Below are 12,272 nucleotides of genomic sequence, written 5' to 3' on the forward strand. Positions count from 1 at the left end.
AAGCGTGGGTGGGAGGGAGCTCGCCTGCCACCCGTCCCCTACCACCAGGCCAGAGCTCTTGACCCAGTTAACCCGAGCAGAGGAGGCCGCCGAATAGATGGTCTGGCAAGCCTCCACCCGCACCAAGTCGCCCGGGTCCTGGACCACGAGGAGCACGTCGTCGGCGTACGCCGACAGGACCAGCCGCAGCTCCGGCTCCTGCAGCACCAACCCTGCCAACCTCCTACGGAGGAGACAGAGGAAGGGCTCGATCGCCAGAGCATACAGCTGGCCCGAGAGGGGGCACCCTTGTCGTACTCCTCGCCCGAAGCTGACTAGTCCGGTCAGGGTCCAGTTGAGCCTGACCAAACACTCTGCGGAGGGGTACAGCACCTGGAGAAAACCCACAAACTGGGGCCCGAAGCCAAATGCTCACAGAGTGCCCAGGAAATACCCATGGTCCACCCTGTCGAACGCATTCTCCTGATCCAGGGACAGGAGGGCGAACGGCAGACCATCCCTACACCCGAGTTCCAAGAGGTCCTGGACCAGATACAAGTTGTCGAAGATGGTGCGGCCCGGGACGGTGTAGGTCTGGTCTGGGTGGATCACGTCCACCAGCACGGACCCTAGCCGCAGCGAGATGGCCTTCGCTACGATTTTATAGTCTGTGCTGAGAAGCGAGATGGGACGCCAATTCCGTAAATCGCGGAGGTCCCCCTTCTTCGGCAATAAGGTGAGCACGGCTTGCCTGCACGAAAGATGGAGGACCCCGCCCTGCAAGGACTCAGCCCAGAGGGTGACAAGGTCCGGGCCGAGGACGTCCCAAAACACACGGTAGAACTCCACGGTCAGCCCGTCCATGCCCGGAGATTTATTGGTGGGCATGCGGCGGAGGGCTTCCGAGAACTCGGCCAGAGTGAGAGGCAGCTCCAGCCGGTCTCGGTCGCCCGCGCTGACCGTCGGGAGTTCATCCCAGAGCATTCTGCAAGCGTTAGGATCGGTCGGATCCGGGGAGAAAAGGCCTGCGTAGAAGGCCCTGGCCCTCCCGCACATTTCCACCGGATCAGTGAGGGGGGTGCTGTCCTCTGCTAGAAGGCAGGTGACGTACTTCTTGGCCCCCCTCTTTTTTTCCAGGGCGTAGAAGAAGCGGGAGCTGCAATCCATCTCCCGAAGGAGGCGGATGTGGGATCGAACAAAGGCACCTCTGGCCCGATGGTCCTCGAGGGTCCGGAGCTCTTCCTGCTTCTCCCGGCACACTCCGCAGAGGGATGGATCACTGGGGCTGGCGGCCAGACGCCTCTCCAGCTCTAAGACCTCCCGTTCCAACTGCCCTATCGCCGCATCCCTCCATCAGCTGGCGCCCCGGGTGTAGTCACAGCAGAAGAGCCGGGCGCGCACCTTCCCCAGGTCCCACCACCGCTGCGCCGAGGGAAAGGCACGCCGCTACCCTCGCCAGGCCAGCCAGAACTCCCGGAAGGACGCCACGAAGCCCACATCCTCCAACAAGCTATTATTAAAGTACCAATAGGCCGGCCTCAGCCTCTCCGCACAAAGAGAGGCTGTCACGGTGGCTAGATGGTGATCTGAAAAAGGGGCCGGCCGGACGCTCGAGGACTGGGCCCGGGAAAGATGGAAGCATGACATATAGATGCGGTCCAACCGGGAGTGGTACGACCGATGGACCTCCACCTGGACAAAAGTGAATGTCGAAACATCATCCGGGTGGTGGTCGCGCCAGACGTCCACCAGGGAGTGATGTTCGACAATCTTCCAGAGGACATCCGCAGCGGCCGGGTGCTGCTTGGTCCCTGAGCGGTCCCGTTCCTCAAGGGTGGCGTTAAAGTCCCCGCCCAGGACCAGGCACTCGCGAGGATCCAAGGTGCCGAGGAAGGCGGACGCCTGCTGATAAAAACACAACCTCTCTGGGCCCAATGTCGGGGCGTAAACGTTGACGAGATTAACTACAAAAGCCCCTCCATGTGGACCCGGAGGTGCAGCAGGTGCCCCGGCACAGCCTCGGTGACCCCCAGCACCTCGGGCCGTAGGTCGGGGGAGAACAGGGTCACCACTCCAGCCGTACGAACTGTGAGGTGGCTAAAATAGACCCTGTCCCCCCACTCCAGCCGCCAGCTAGCTTCAGCGGCCGGATCCGTATGGGTCTCCTGCAGGAAAATCACAGAGTACCCCCCCTCCCGAAGGAAGGAGAGCACCTGACTCCTGCGGAGACCCATCCTACAGCCCCGGATGTTTAATGTTGCGAAGATGATCGGTGCCATGAGGAGGGCTGGGGGGGATCCTCGCTAGCAGAGACACCCACGGCCTCCGTCGAGCCGCACAACAATCCATGACCTACCCCATAAGCAATTAAGGAGTCACGGAAGAGGCGGACCCGTTGGTAGGCCGCGGCGGCCTGCCTCCCGGTCCTCTTATCCTCCCCCATGAGGGCCCTCGTGGCCCGGAGGATCTGATGGAAATCCCCCCATCGCTGGAGTGCAAGCTGTACCTTATTGTGGGAGCCACGGACGTCCTCAAGGAAGTCCCGTAGCTCCTCTCTCAGCGTATGGGGGGGTGGGGTTATTGATCTATGGCTATCCCCCAGCGGGGCCCCTGTCACAGCCCCGTGGCCCACCGGGATGGGCAAGCAGGGGGCAGACCCTCGACGTGGCGTCCGATGGGCTGGCGCCACATGGCCCCCCTCAGACCCTGACTCAATGGGGGGCGGCGGAGGGAAAATAGCAGCCCCTGGTGGGTCGGGACAGGGAAAAACAAAGGCCGCTCCTTGGGGGTCATCCTCTGGGATATGGAAGGAGACGGCCCCAGGGGCGGCAATAGCATCATGGGAAGTGGAGGGGACAGGGACGGGGTCGGTGACAGGGGCAGGGTCGGAGTCAGGAATAGGGACAGGGGAAGGGGCGACAGTGGGATCGGGGGGCTCAGCAGCCAGGCCACTGGGTGGGGGGGTGGCACCCCACAAAGGGGCTCAGGGATTTGCAGGGAGGGAGGGAGGTGGGCCCTCGGCGATGCCGGACTCGTGCTCCAAGGCAGATGGTAAGGCCACGGCATCCGTAGGTGGAGAATCAACGATGGGGCCCCCACCCGGAAAGGAGGTCGGCTGTCCCTCAGCCATGAGGGAGTCCCCTGGCGACTCGGGTCCCGGTTGCGTGGCACTGGCCGTCGCCTCAAGAGGTTTGGCGGCTGCTAGCGGGGTGCCATCTGCAGCTGGGATGGTGGAAGAGTCCAGGGGCTCCTCGGAGGCGGGAGTGGAAGCAGTGGGTAAGGGGATGGAATACGGGGAAAGGGGGGCCGAGGCGAGGTCGCTCAGATCGAGGCCCGCTGGCAGAGGGTCGTCCTCCCCCTGGGTAACCGGGGTTAGACCCAGGGCCTCGATCTCCTCATAAATGGAAGGGAGATCACCTTCCACCACCCCAGGGCTCTCCCCTCCTGTACCCGAAGCGACGCTCGCCTTGGTGCATGCAGGGGCTTCAGATTGTAAGGGGGCGAGAGGGGCTCCATCAGGCGTTTCCATAGGAAGGGACACCGGAGGAGGGGTAGTGATTTCCTCCGATGCTGCCACTTCTTCCCTAGCCGGCAATGGTGGACAAAACCCACCCGGGGGCAAAGCGGAAGGCTCAGCATCGGTTCCCCCCTTCCTGGTCTTCCGGGGGGCTACCGCATCAGATGGAGGGAGCGGAGCTCGAGCCTTCCGCTTGCCCCGCTTCCCCTGTACTAAGGACCAGCCCTCCATGGCATCATCCGGGGGCTGGCTAACAGGAGTTGGGTCAGGGAGCAAGAGTGAAGGCTTAGGGACTCGGGGAGGCAATGGTGGGGCAGCATGTAGGAGGGAGGATTCTCTCTGGGGCATGCCCTCTTCTATGCCTGGCGATATCCCTACCTCACCCTCCTCCACAGGCCCCGCCAGATCGCAGGCGGCAGAGGCAGGGCCCTCTCGCTCGTCTAGGCGCACTGGGAGAGATACCCCTTGTGCCCGAACGGGAGCATTGGTGGGCCGGAAAGGAGGAGGGGCGGCTTTGGGCGCCGGGCAGGTAGGGGCGTCAGCGATGATGGGGCCGGTGCCCTGCCGGGGCTCGGGGGTCCCGGATGTCCCTCCGTGCCGGGCCAAAGGGCAGTCCCTCCGGACGTGTCCCATCGCCCAGCAGAGGTAGCACCGGGCCTCCCCCGTTGAATAATGTACCTGGTAGCGGCCCCCTTGGTAGGGGACCAAGAAGGACCCCTCGAGCGCCTCACCGTCACGTGCCACCGGCGGCCGTTGTAACTGTACCTGCCGGCGGAACGAGAGGACATGACGGAGGGCGGGGTCTTTGCAGCCCAATGGGAGAGGGCTGACCACAGAGATCGGCCTCCCCAGGTAGAGAGGGCGGGTAACAGGGCGGCATTTGGAAGGAAGGGAGGGACAGAAGTCAGGACCAGTTGCGTGCCCAGGTTTTCTAGCGGCTCCAGGGGGACATACACGCCCCCCACCGCCAGGCCCTTCTCCACTGCCTCCTGGGCAGTGGCCTCCGATGCTAGGAAGAAGACGATTTTTCTGTACATCTTGGATGCCGCCACAATGGCTGTGGGCCCCACCACCCTTGCCAACACCCGCACGTAGGTCTCCACGTGAGGCGAGGTGGGTACCAGGAGGCAACGGACACCATGCTTCCTGGTCAAGGTGGGGAAGGGGTCCCGGCTGCTATATATGGTAGCAGAGGCGGTGGATGGGGGAGATGATGTAGCGGCAGGCGGGGGGGCCGCCGCCACCTGGGCGTATGCCCTGGGAACTGGGGGTGGGACACCCATAAAGCTGGTGGAGGGAACAGCAGGGAGGGACGCCGCGGCTTGTTGCGGGGCCGTGGCAGTGGGGGCACCCCTTGCCATGGAGGGCCTGGCTTTTTTAGCGGGGCCTTTACCCTTCTTTGTGCCCTGGCCCTTCCTGCCGGCTGGGGGGACTCCCCCAGAGTCAGAGGGGGCGAGGGACGTGGCAGCAGCGGAGGTCACCTCGTTACCCACCGCTGCCGGCGCTCCAGCAGGGATGGTAGTAGGTGGCTCGGCAGCGGCGGTTGAGGTAGAGGCTGGGGGGGGATGATGGTGGGGCGGGTGGAGGAGGGGCAGCAGGGTCTGCCCGAGGGGTCTCACTCTCCTCGTCCCCTGCCATAATGAGGACGGGGGGAGAGCAAACACTGGAGGGGGGGGTAGGGAAAGGGGAAGCAGGTCGACCACTCCTCCCCGCTAGGCTGTAGGCAGGGGAGGAGGGCGCCAAAAAAGGGTGGGGTGGATGGGGGGCTATCAAGGGCTAGGGGTCAGTCACTGACTCAGGGAAGGTTTCCGGCTCCTCTCGTTGCACCAAGGAAGGGAGGATATAACAGCATTGGGCGGGGGGTACAGTGAAATAGAATCAAACTAAAATGGGGAGGGGCACAAGCGCATAGGAGGGGACATGGGTGCACGCGGGGAGGGGCTAATCAGGGCAAAGGGACCACAGGGGGAAGGGAGCAACCAGGCAGGAAAATGGGGCAGAGAAACCACGGGGCTAGCTTCGGAGGCTGGGGCGGGTCAAACAAAGGCTGCAGAGGGAAAGGGCGGGGCAGGCAAACAGACAGGAGCTAGCGAGGGGCTGGGGCAAGGGGGAGGGGCAAAAGGCAGCAAGGGGCAAATGGGTAGGCAGCAGGGGCAAAGCTGGGGGCTTGTTGCAGGGGGGAAAGGGTCAGTCCAAAAAGGGCGGGGGGGAAGATACGTGCACCCACATGCGCTTGCAACAAAAACAAAGTCCTTGTAAGCTGGCTGCTGCATCAGGCCCAATGGTGGCAACAGGGCGTGGCAAGCAATGGGGAGCAGCTGAGTCCCAGAGGCAGGAGCCCAAGGCAGATGGTGAGTAGCCAGTGGGGGTGGTGGAGGGGGCAACAATGATGGTGATGGTGGTGGTGGGGGTCGGGGGGGGACGACACAGATGGACCAGGGGGCAGGCTCCACACCACACCCCGTGTCCCACAAACACAGTCTAGACCCCCACCACTGGAGCACAGTTCAAAAGTTACTCAGTCCGTGAGAACCCCCTCCACGGTGGTCTGTTCCTACATGCTTCCCAGCTGGCAAATGGTCTTCTCCTCGGGGCTCCAGTAGCAAACACAGCAGCTTTAAACGGCAGTCTGGTGGCCAGCAGGAAGGACCCCTCTCAGGTGTCAATGGTAGTGGTGTCCTCAGCAGCAGGAGCAATAGCTGGCTCCCTCCCTCCTCTTCTCTGGGGAGTGGGCCAGCAGGCCCCCCCAGGGGCTGTAACTGGAGCAGCAGCAAGCAAGGAGGGGCGGAGGGGGGTCTAGCAGCCAGCCAGCCAGGAAGCAGGTAGCAGAGATGGGGGGGGGTTAGCCCAGCCAGGGGAGTAGCTGGAGCAGCAGCAACAGACAGCAGTTGTAGGGAGAACCCAGGGCCTAGTAGTAGGAGGAGCAGCTCTCTACCTTCCTTCCTCCAGGCCAGTGGGGTACAGGAGTCTGATCAAAGGCAAACACCTTGGCCACTAGCTGAACAGTTTTCTGTTCCCTGAGTGACCAGAACAGGGGCTGCACTAGAGTACTCAGGAACCTGCTAGAACCAGTTAAGGCAGGCAGGCTAATTAGGACACCTGGAGCCAATTAAGAAGAAGCTTCTAGAATCAATTAAGACAGGCTAATCAGGGCACCTGGGTTTTAAAAAGGAGCTCACCCCAGTTTGTGGTGGGAGTGTGAGGAGCAAGAGGTGCAAGGAGCTGAGAGGGAGAGGTTGCGCTGCTGGAGGACTGAGGAGCACAAGCGTTATCAGACACCAGGAGGAAGGTCCTGTGGTGAGAATAAGGAAGGTGTTTGGAGGAGGCCATGGGGAAGTAGCCCAGGGAGTTGTAGCTGTCATGCAGCTGTTACAGGAGGCACTATAGACAGCTGCAGTTCACAAGGCCCTGGGCTGGAACCCGGAGTAGAGGGTGGGCCCGGGTTCCCCCCAAACCTTCCAATTGACCTGGACTGTGGGTTCTCCCAGAGGGGAAGGTCTCTGGGCTGTTCCCCAACCCACATGGTGAATTTCTGAGGCAAGAAAATCCGCCAATAAGTGAAGGACCCACCAAGATAGAGGCGGAACTTTGTCACATAGTTTATAATAAGAGTAATGAGTTGCTTGGGGACAGTGGCAGGATGGCCAATAGGAACAAGGACATGGAAATTGAAATTACCACATCTGAGGTGGAAGTGAAACTCAAATGTCTTGGGGGGGCCTGGATTACCTCCATCCAAGAATATTAAAGGAAATGGCACATGAAATTGCAAGCCCAAGAGCAAGGATTTTTAATGCATCCATAAACTTGAGGTGCATACCCCCTGACTGGAGAATTGCAAATGTATTTATATTTAAGAAAGGTTAAAAAAGTGACGTCAGAAACTACATGGTGATTAGTTTGACCTTAATTGTATGCAAGGTTGTAGAACAAATTTTAAAAGAGAAAGTAATTAAGGACATAAAGGTAAACAGTAAGTGGGATAAAATACAACATGGTTTTACAAAAGGTAGATTGTGCCAGACCAACCTGATCTCCTTCTTTGAGAAGATAACTGGTTGTCTAGACAAAGAAATGCAGTAGAACTAATCTGCCTGGATTTCAGTAAGGCATTTGATATGGTTGCACAATGGAAATTGGTGAAGATGGGGATTAATATGAGAATCAAAAGCTTGGTAAGGAACTAGTTAAAGGGGGGACTACAACAGGTCATCCTGAAAGGTGAACTGTCAGAATGGAGGCAGGTTACTAGTGGAGTTCCTCAAGTATTGGTCTTGGGACCAATCTTATTTCACATTTTCATTACTGACTTTGGCATAATAAGTGGAAGTGTGCTAGTAAAATTTGCGAATGACACAAAATTGGGAGGGATTGCCAATATGTAGGAGGACTGGAATATTGTACAAAAAGCGTTGGAAACTGGAGTAATACAAATGGGATGAAATTTAATAGTGCAAAGTCATGAGTTAGGGACTAACAAGAATTTTTGCTATAAACTGGGCACGTATCAGTTGGAAGTGACAGAGGAGGAGCAAAACCTGGGTGTACTGGTTGATCAAAAGATGACTATGAGCCACCAATCTGATGCGGCTGTGAAAAATGCTAATGCGGTCCTGGGGTGCATCGGACAAGCTATTTCTAGTAAAGCTATGGAAGTGTTGTAACCATTATACACTGGTGAGAACTCATCTGGAATAGTGTGTGCAATTCTGGTCACCCATGTTTAAGAAAGATGAATTCAAACTGGAACAAAGGTACAGAGAATGGCTACTAGGATCATTAGAGGAATGGAGAACCTACCATACAAGAGGAGACTTAAGGAGCTTATCTTGTTTAGCTGAACCAAAGGAAGGCTGAGGGGAGATATGACTGCTCCCTATAAATATATCAGAGGGGTAAACGCCAGGAAGGAAGAGGAGTTATTTAAATTAAGGGCCAATGTGGAAACAATAATAAGTTTAGGCTAGAAATTAGACAAAGGTTTCCAACCATCATAGGAGTGAAGTTCCAGAACAGCCTTCCCAGGGGAGCAGTGGGACAAAAACAAACAAACAAAAAAAACCCACAACTTGTTTCAAGACTGAGTTTGCTAAGTTTATGGAGGGGATAAAATCCTAGAATATCAGGGTTGGAAGGGACCTCAGGAGGTCATCAAGTCCAACCCCCTGCTCAAAGCTGGACCTAATCCCCAACTAGTATGATGAGAGTGCCTGTAATGGCATATAGCCCATCCATGATGTCTTTTAGCAAATATCTCTAGTGACCAAAGATGGGACACTAGATGGGGAGGGCTTGGAGTTACTGGGAAAACCCAGATATCTGGCTGGTGGGTCCCATCTACGTGGTCAGGGTCTAATTGATCACCATATTTGGGGTCGGGAAGGAAATTTCCCCCCAGGTCAGATCAGCAGAGGCCCGTTTTTTTTTTTTTTTTTTGCCTTCCTCTGTTGTGTGGGGCAGAGTCACTTGTTGGTTTTAACTAGAGTAAATGGTGGATTCTGTGTAACTTGAAGTCTTTAAATGAAGATTTGGAGACTTCAGTAACTCAGCCAGAGGTTATGGGTCTATTACAGGAGTGGGTGGGTGAGGTTCTGTGGCTTGGGATGTTCAGGAGATCCGACTAGATGATTGATGGTCCCTTCTGGTCTTAAACTCTGACTCAATTTTGCTTTAAAAAAACTGGCAAGAACCTGAGAGGAGAATAAACTGTATGGAGCTGAGAGGATCTGAAGGTGAAAAAGAATCAACCAGGGTTGGAGGCACAAAACTCAAGTGAAGAGAAGTGAAATATTTTTAAAGCGGAAGAAAGTGTATCTGAAAGAAACATGAACAAAATTTAGGAGGCTACCTTAGTTACAGAATTTTCTCCAAATGTGTTCAATGGTGCAGGATTCAAAGATGGCAAACCTGGGTGGAGGGGGAGTGAAGGGAATTAGAGGAGCAGACAAAGCAGTATAAAGGGGAATAAGGAAGATAAGAATAGAGAAGCAGAGACTATGGCCTTATCTACATAAGGGAAATTGACTGGCTTATTTATGACAGAATAAGCTGTTTTGCAATAGTTATTTCAGAATAGCTCCTCATGTGGACAAGGCCAAAAGCTCTGCTTCTGTACTTTTCTCTTCGGGTATGTCTACACTACAGGATTAATCCAAATTTATATAATTCAAATTTTGGAAACAGATTGTATAAAGTCGAATGTATGTGGCCACACCAAGCACATTAATTTGGCGGTGTGCGTCCATGTACCGGAGCTAGCGTCGATTTCCGGAGCGTTGCACTGTGGGTAGCTATCCCATAGTTCCCGCAGTCTCCTCCACCCATTGGAATTCTGGGTTGAGATCCCAATGCCTGATGGGGCCAAAAACATTTTTGTGGGTGGTTCTGGGTACATCCTCCGCCCTCTCCAGGGAAGCAATGGCAGACAACCGTTTCGCACCTTTTTCCTGGGTGAACAGTGCAGAGGCCATACCACGGTAAGCATGGAGCCCGCTCAGCTCAAGACAGCAGTCATGAACATTGTAAACACCTCGTGCGTTATCGTGCAGTTTATGCTGAACCAGAACCTGCAAAACCAGGCGGCGAGGAGTAGGCTACGCCAGCACGGCGGTGAGAGTGATGAGGACATGGACATGGAATTCTATCAAACCGTGGGCCCTGGTGCTTTGGAGATCATGCTGTTAATGGGGCAGGTTCATGCCGTGGAACACCGATTCTGGGCCCGGGAAACAAGCACAGACTGGTGGGACCGCATAGTGTTGCAGGTGTGGGACGATTCCCAGTGGCTGTGAAACTTTCGCATGCGTAAGGGTACTTTCTTGGAACTTTGTGACTTGCTTTCCCCTGCCCTGAAGCGCCAGAATACCAAGATGAGAGCAGCCCTCACAGTTGAGAAGCGAGTGGCGATAGCCCTGTGGAAGCTTGCAACGCCAGACAGCTACCGGCCAGTGGGGAATCAATTTGGAATGGGCAAATCTACTGTGGGGGCTGCTGTGATGCAAGTAGCCAAAGCAATCACTGAGCTGCTGCTACCAAAGGTAGTGACTCTGGGAAATGTGCAGGTCATAGTGGATGGCTTTGCTGCAATGGGATTCCCTAACTGTGGTGGGGCGATAGATGGAACCCATATCCCTATCTTGGCACCGGAGCACCAGGGTACCCAGTACATAAACCGCAAGGGGTACTTTTCAATGGTGCTGCAAGCACTTGTGGATCACAAGGGACATTTCACCAACATCAAAGTGGGCTGGCCGGGAAGGGTTCATGACGTTCGCGTCTTCAGGAACACTAATCTGTTTAAACGGCTGCAGCAAGGGACTTACTTCCCGGACCAGAAAATAACCGTTGGGGATGTTGAAATGCCTATAGTTATCCTTGGGGACCCAGCCTACCCCTTAATGCTACGGCTCATGAAGCCATACACAGGCAACCTGGACAGGAGTCAGGAGCTGTTCAACTACAGGCTGAGCAAGTGCAGAATGATGGTAGAATGTGCCTTTGGCCGTTTAAAAGGTTGCTGGCGCTCGTTACTGACTCGGTCAGACCTCAGCCAAACCAATATCCCCATTGCTATTGCTGCTTGCTGTGTGCTCCACAATCTCTGTGAGAATAAGGGGGAGACCTTTATGGCAGGGTGGGAGGCTGAGGCAAATCGCCTGGCTGCTGATTATGCGCAGCCAGACACCAGGGCGATTAGAAGAGCACACCAGGAAGTGCTGCACATCAGAGAAGCTTTGAAAACCAGTTTCATGACTGGCCAGGCTACGGTGTGAAAGTTCTGTTTGTTGAAAACCCGCCCCCTTGATTGACTCATTCCCTGTAAGCAAACCACCCTCCCCCCTCAAATCACAGCTTGCTTTTAAAGGAAATAAAGTCACTATCGTTTAAAAATCATGTATTCTTTATTAATTGATTATAAACATGGGGAGAGAACCGACAAGGTAACCTGGGTGAGGTTTGGGAGGAGGATAGGAGGGAAGTAAAAGGCCACTGAAAAAATTCAATATAATGACAGCCTTTTGGTTGGGCTTTCCACTGGGGTGGAGTGGGAGGGTGCACGGAGCCCCCCCCCACATTCTTACACATCTGGGTGAGGAGGATACGGAACATGGTGAGGGGGAGGGAGGTTATACAGTGGCTGCAGCGGCAGTCTGTTATCCTGCTGCCGTTCCTGAAGCTCCACCAGACGCCGGAGCATGTCCGTTTGATCACGCAGCAGTCCCAGCGTTGCAGCCTGCCACCTCTCATCTCGAGCATCCCTCATGACCTCACGTTCACTGGCATCTTTTCTGTATTTGTCTGTTTCAGCTGTCCCCCTGCTGGATTCCTTTTTTCCCCTTCCTTTCTGTTTGTGCTGAGTGGCCGCCCCCCCACCCTCCCCGGCCCTGGAACTGACCAAAGTCACAGCCTGGCCCTGCTCATGGAAATGGCTTGTGCGGACTGACTGGAGCCATTGCTCTGCTCAGGGAGGTGGGGGCTTTTTCACTCCTTTGTCTAGCTTCTTTGTTCGGACCCGGCTCGGTGTAGGGTGCTCTGCCCAGGTATGCAAGACCTAAAGTGGCCACATAGCTGAGCATATGACTCATACCTGTGACTCAGAACTTGCCCAGACATGTCCTGTGCCTACCTGCAGTTTCCCTGCCTTCTCTCCTCCCCTGAATTAAGGGGAACCAATCAAAGTTACTGGCGGGAAACTGCCTGAATTTGCCCTTAAAACCGGATATTTTCTGATCAGACCCCTGGAGAAGGTCCTTGCTTTGCCACCTTGTCTGATCTG

Source organism: Malaclemys terrapin, chromosome 9, assembly GCF_027887155.1.
Source record: "Malaclemys terrapin pileata isolate rMalTer1 chromosome 9, rMalTer1.hap1, whole genome shotgun sequence".
Classification (NCBI taxonomy): Eukaryota; Metazoa; Chordata; order Testudines; family Emydidae; genus Malaclemys; species Malaclemys terrapin.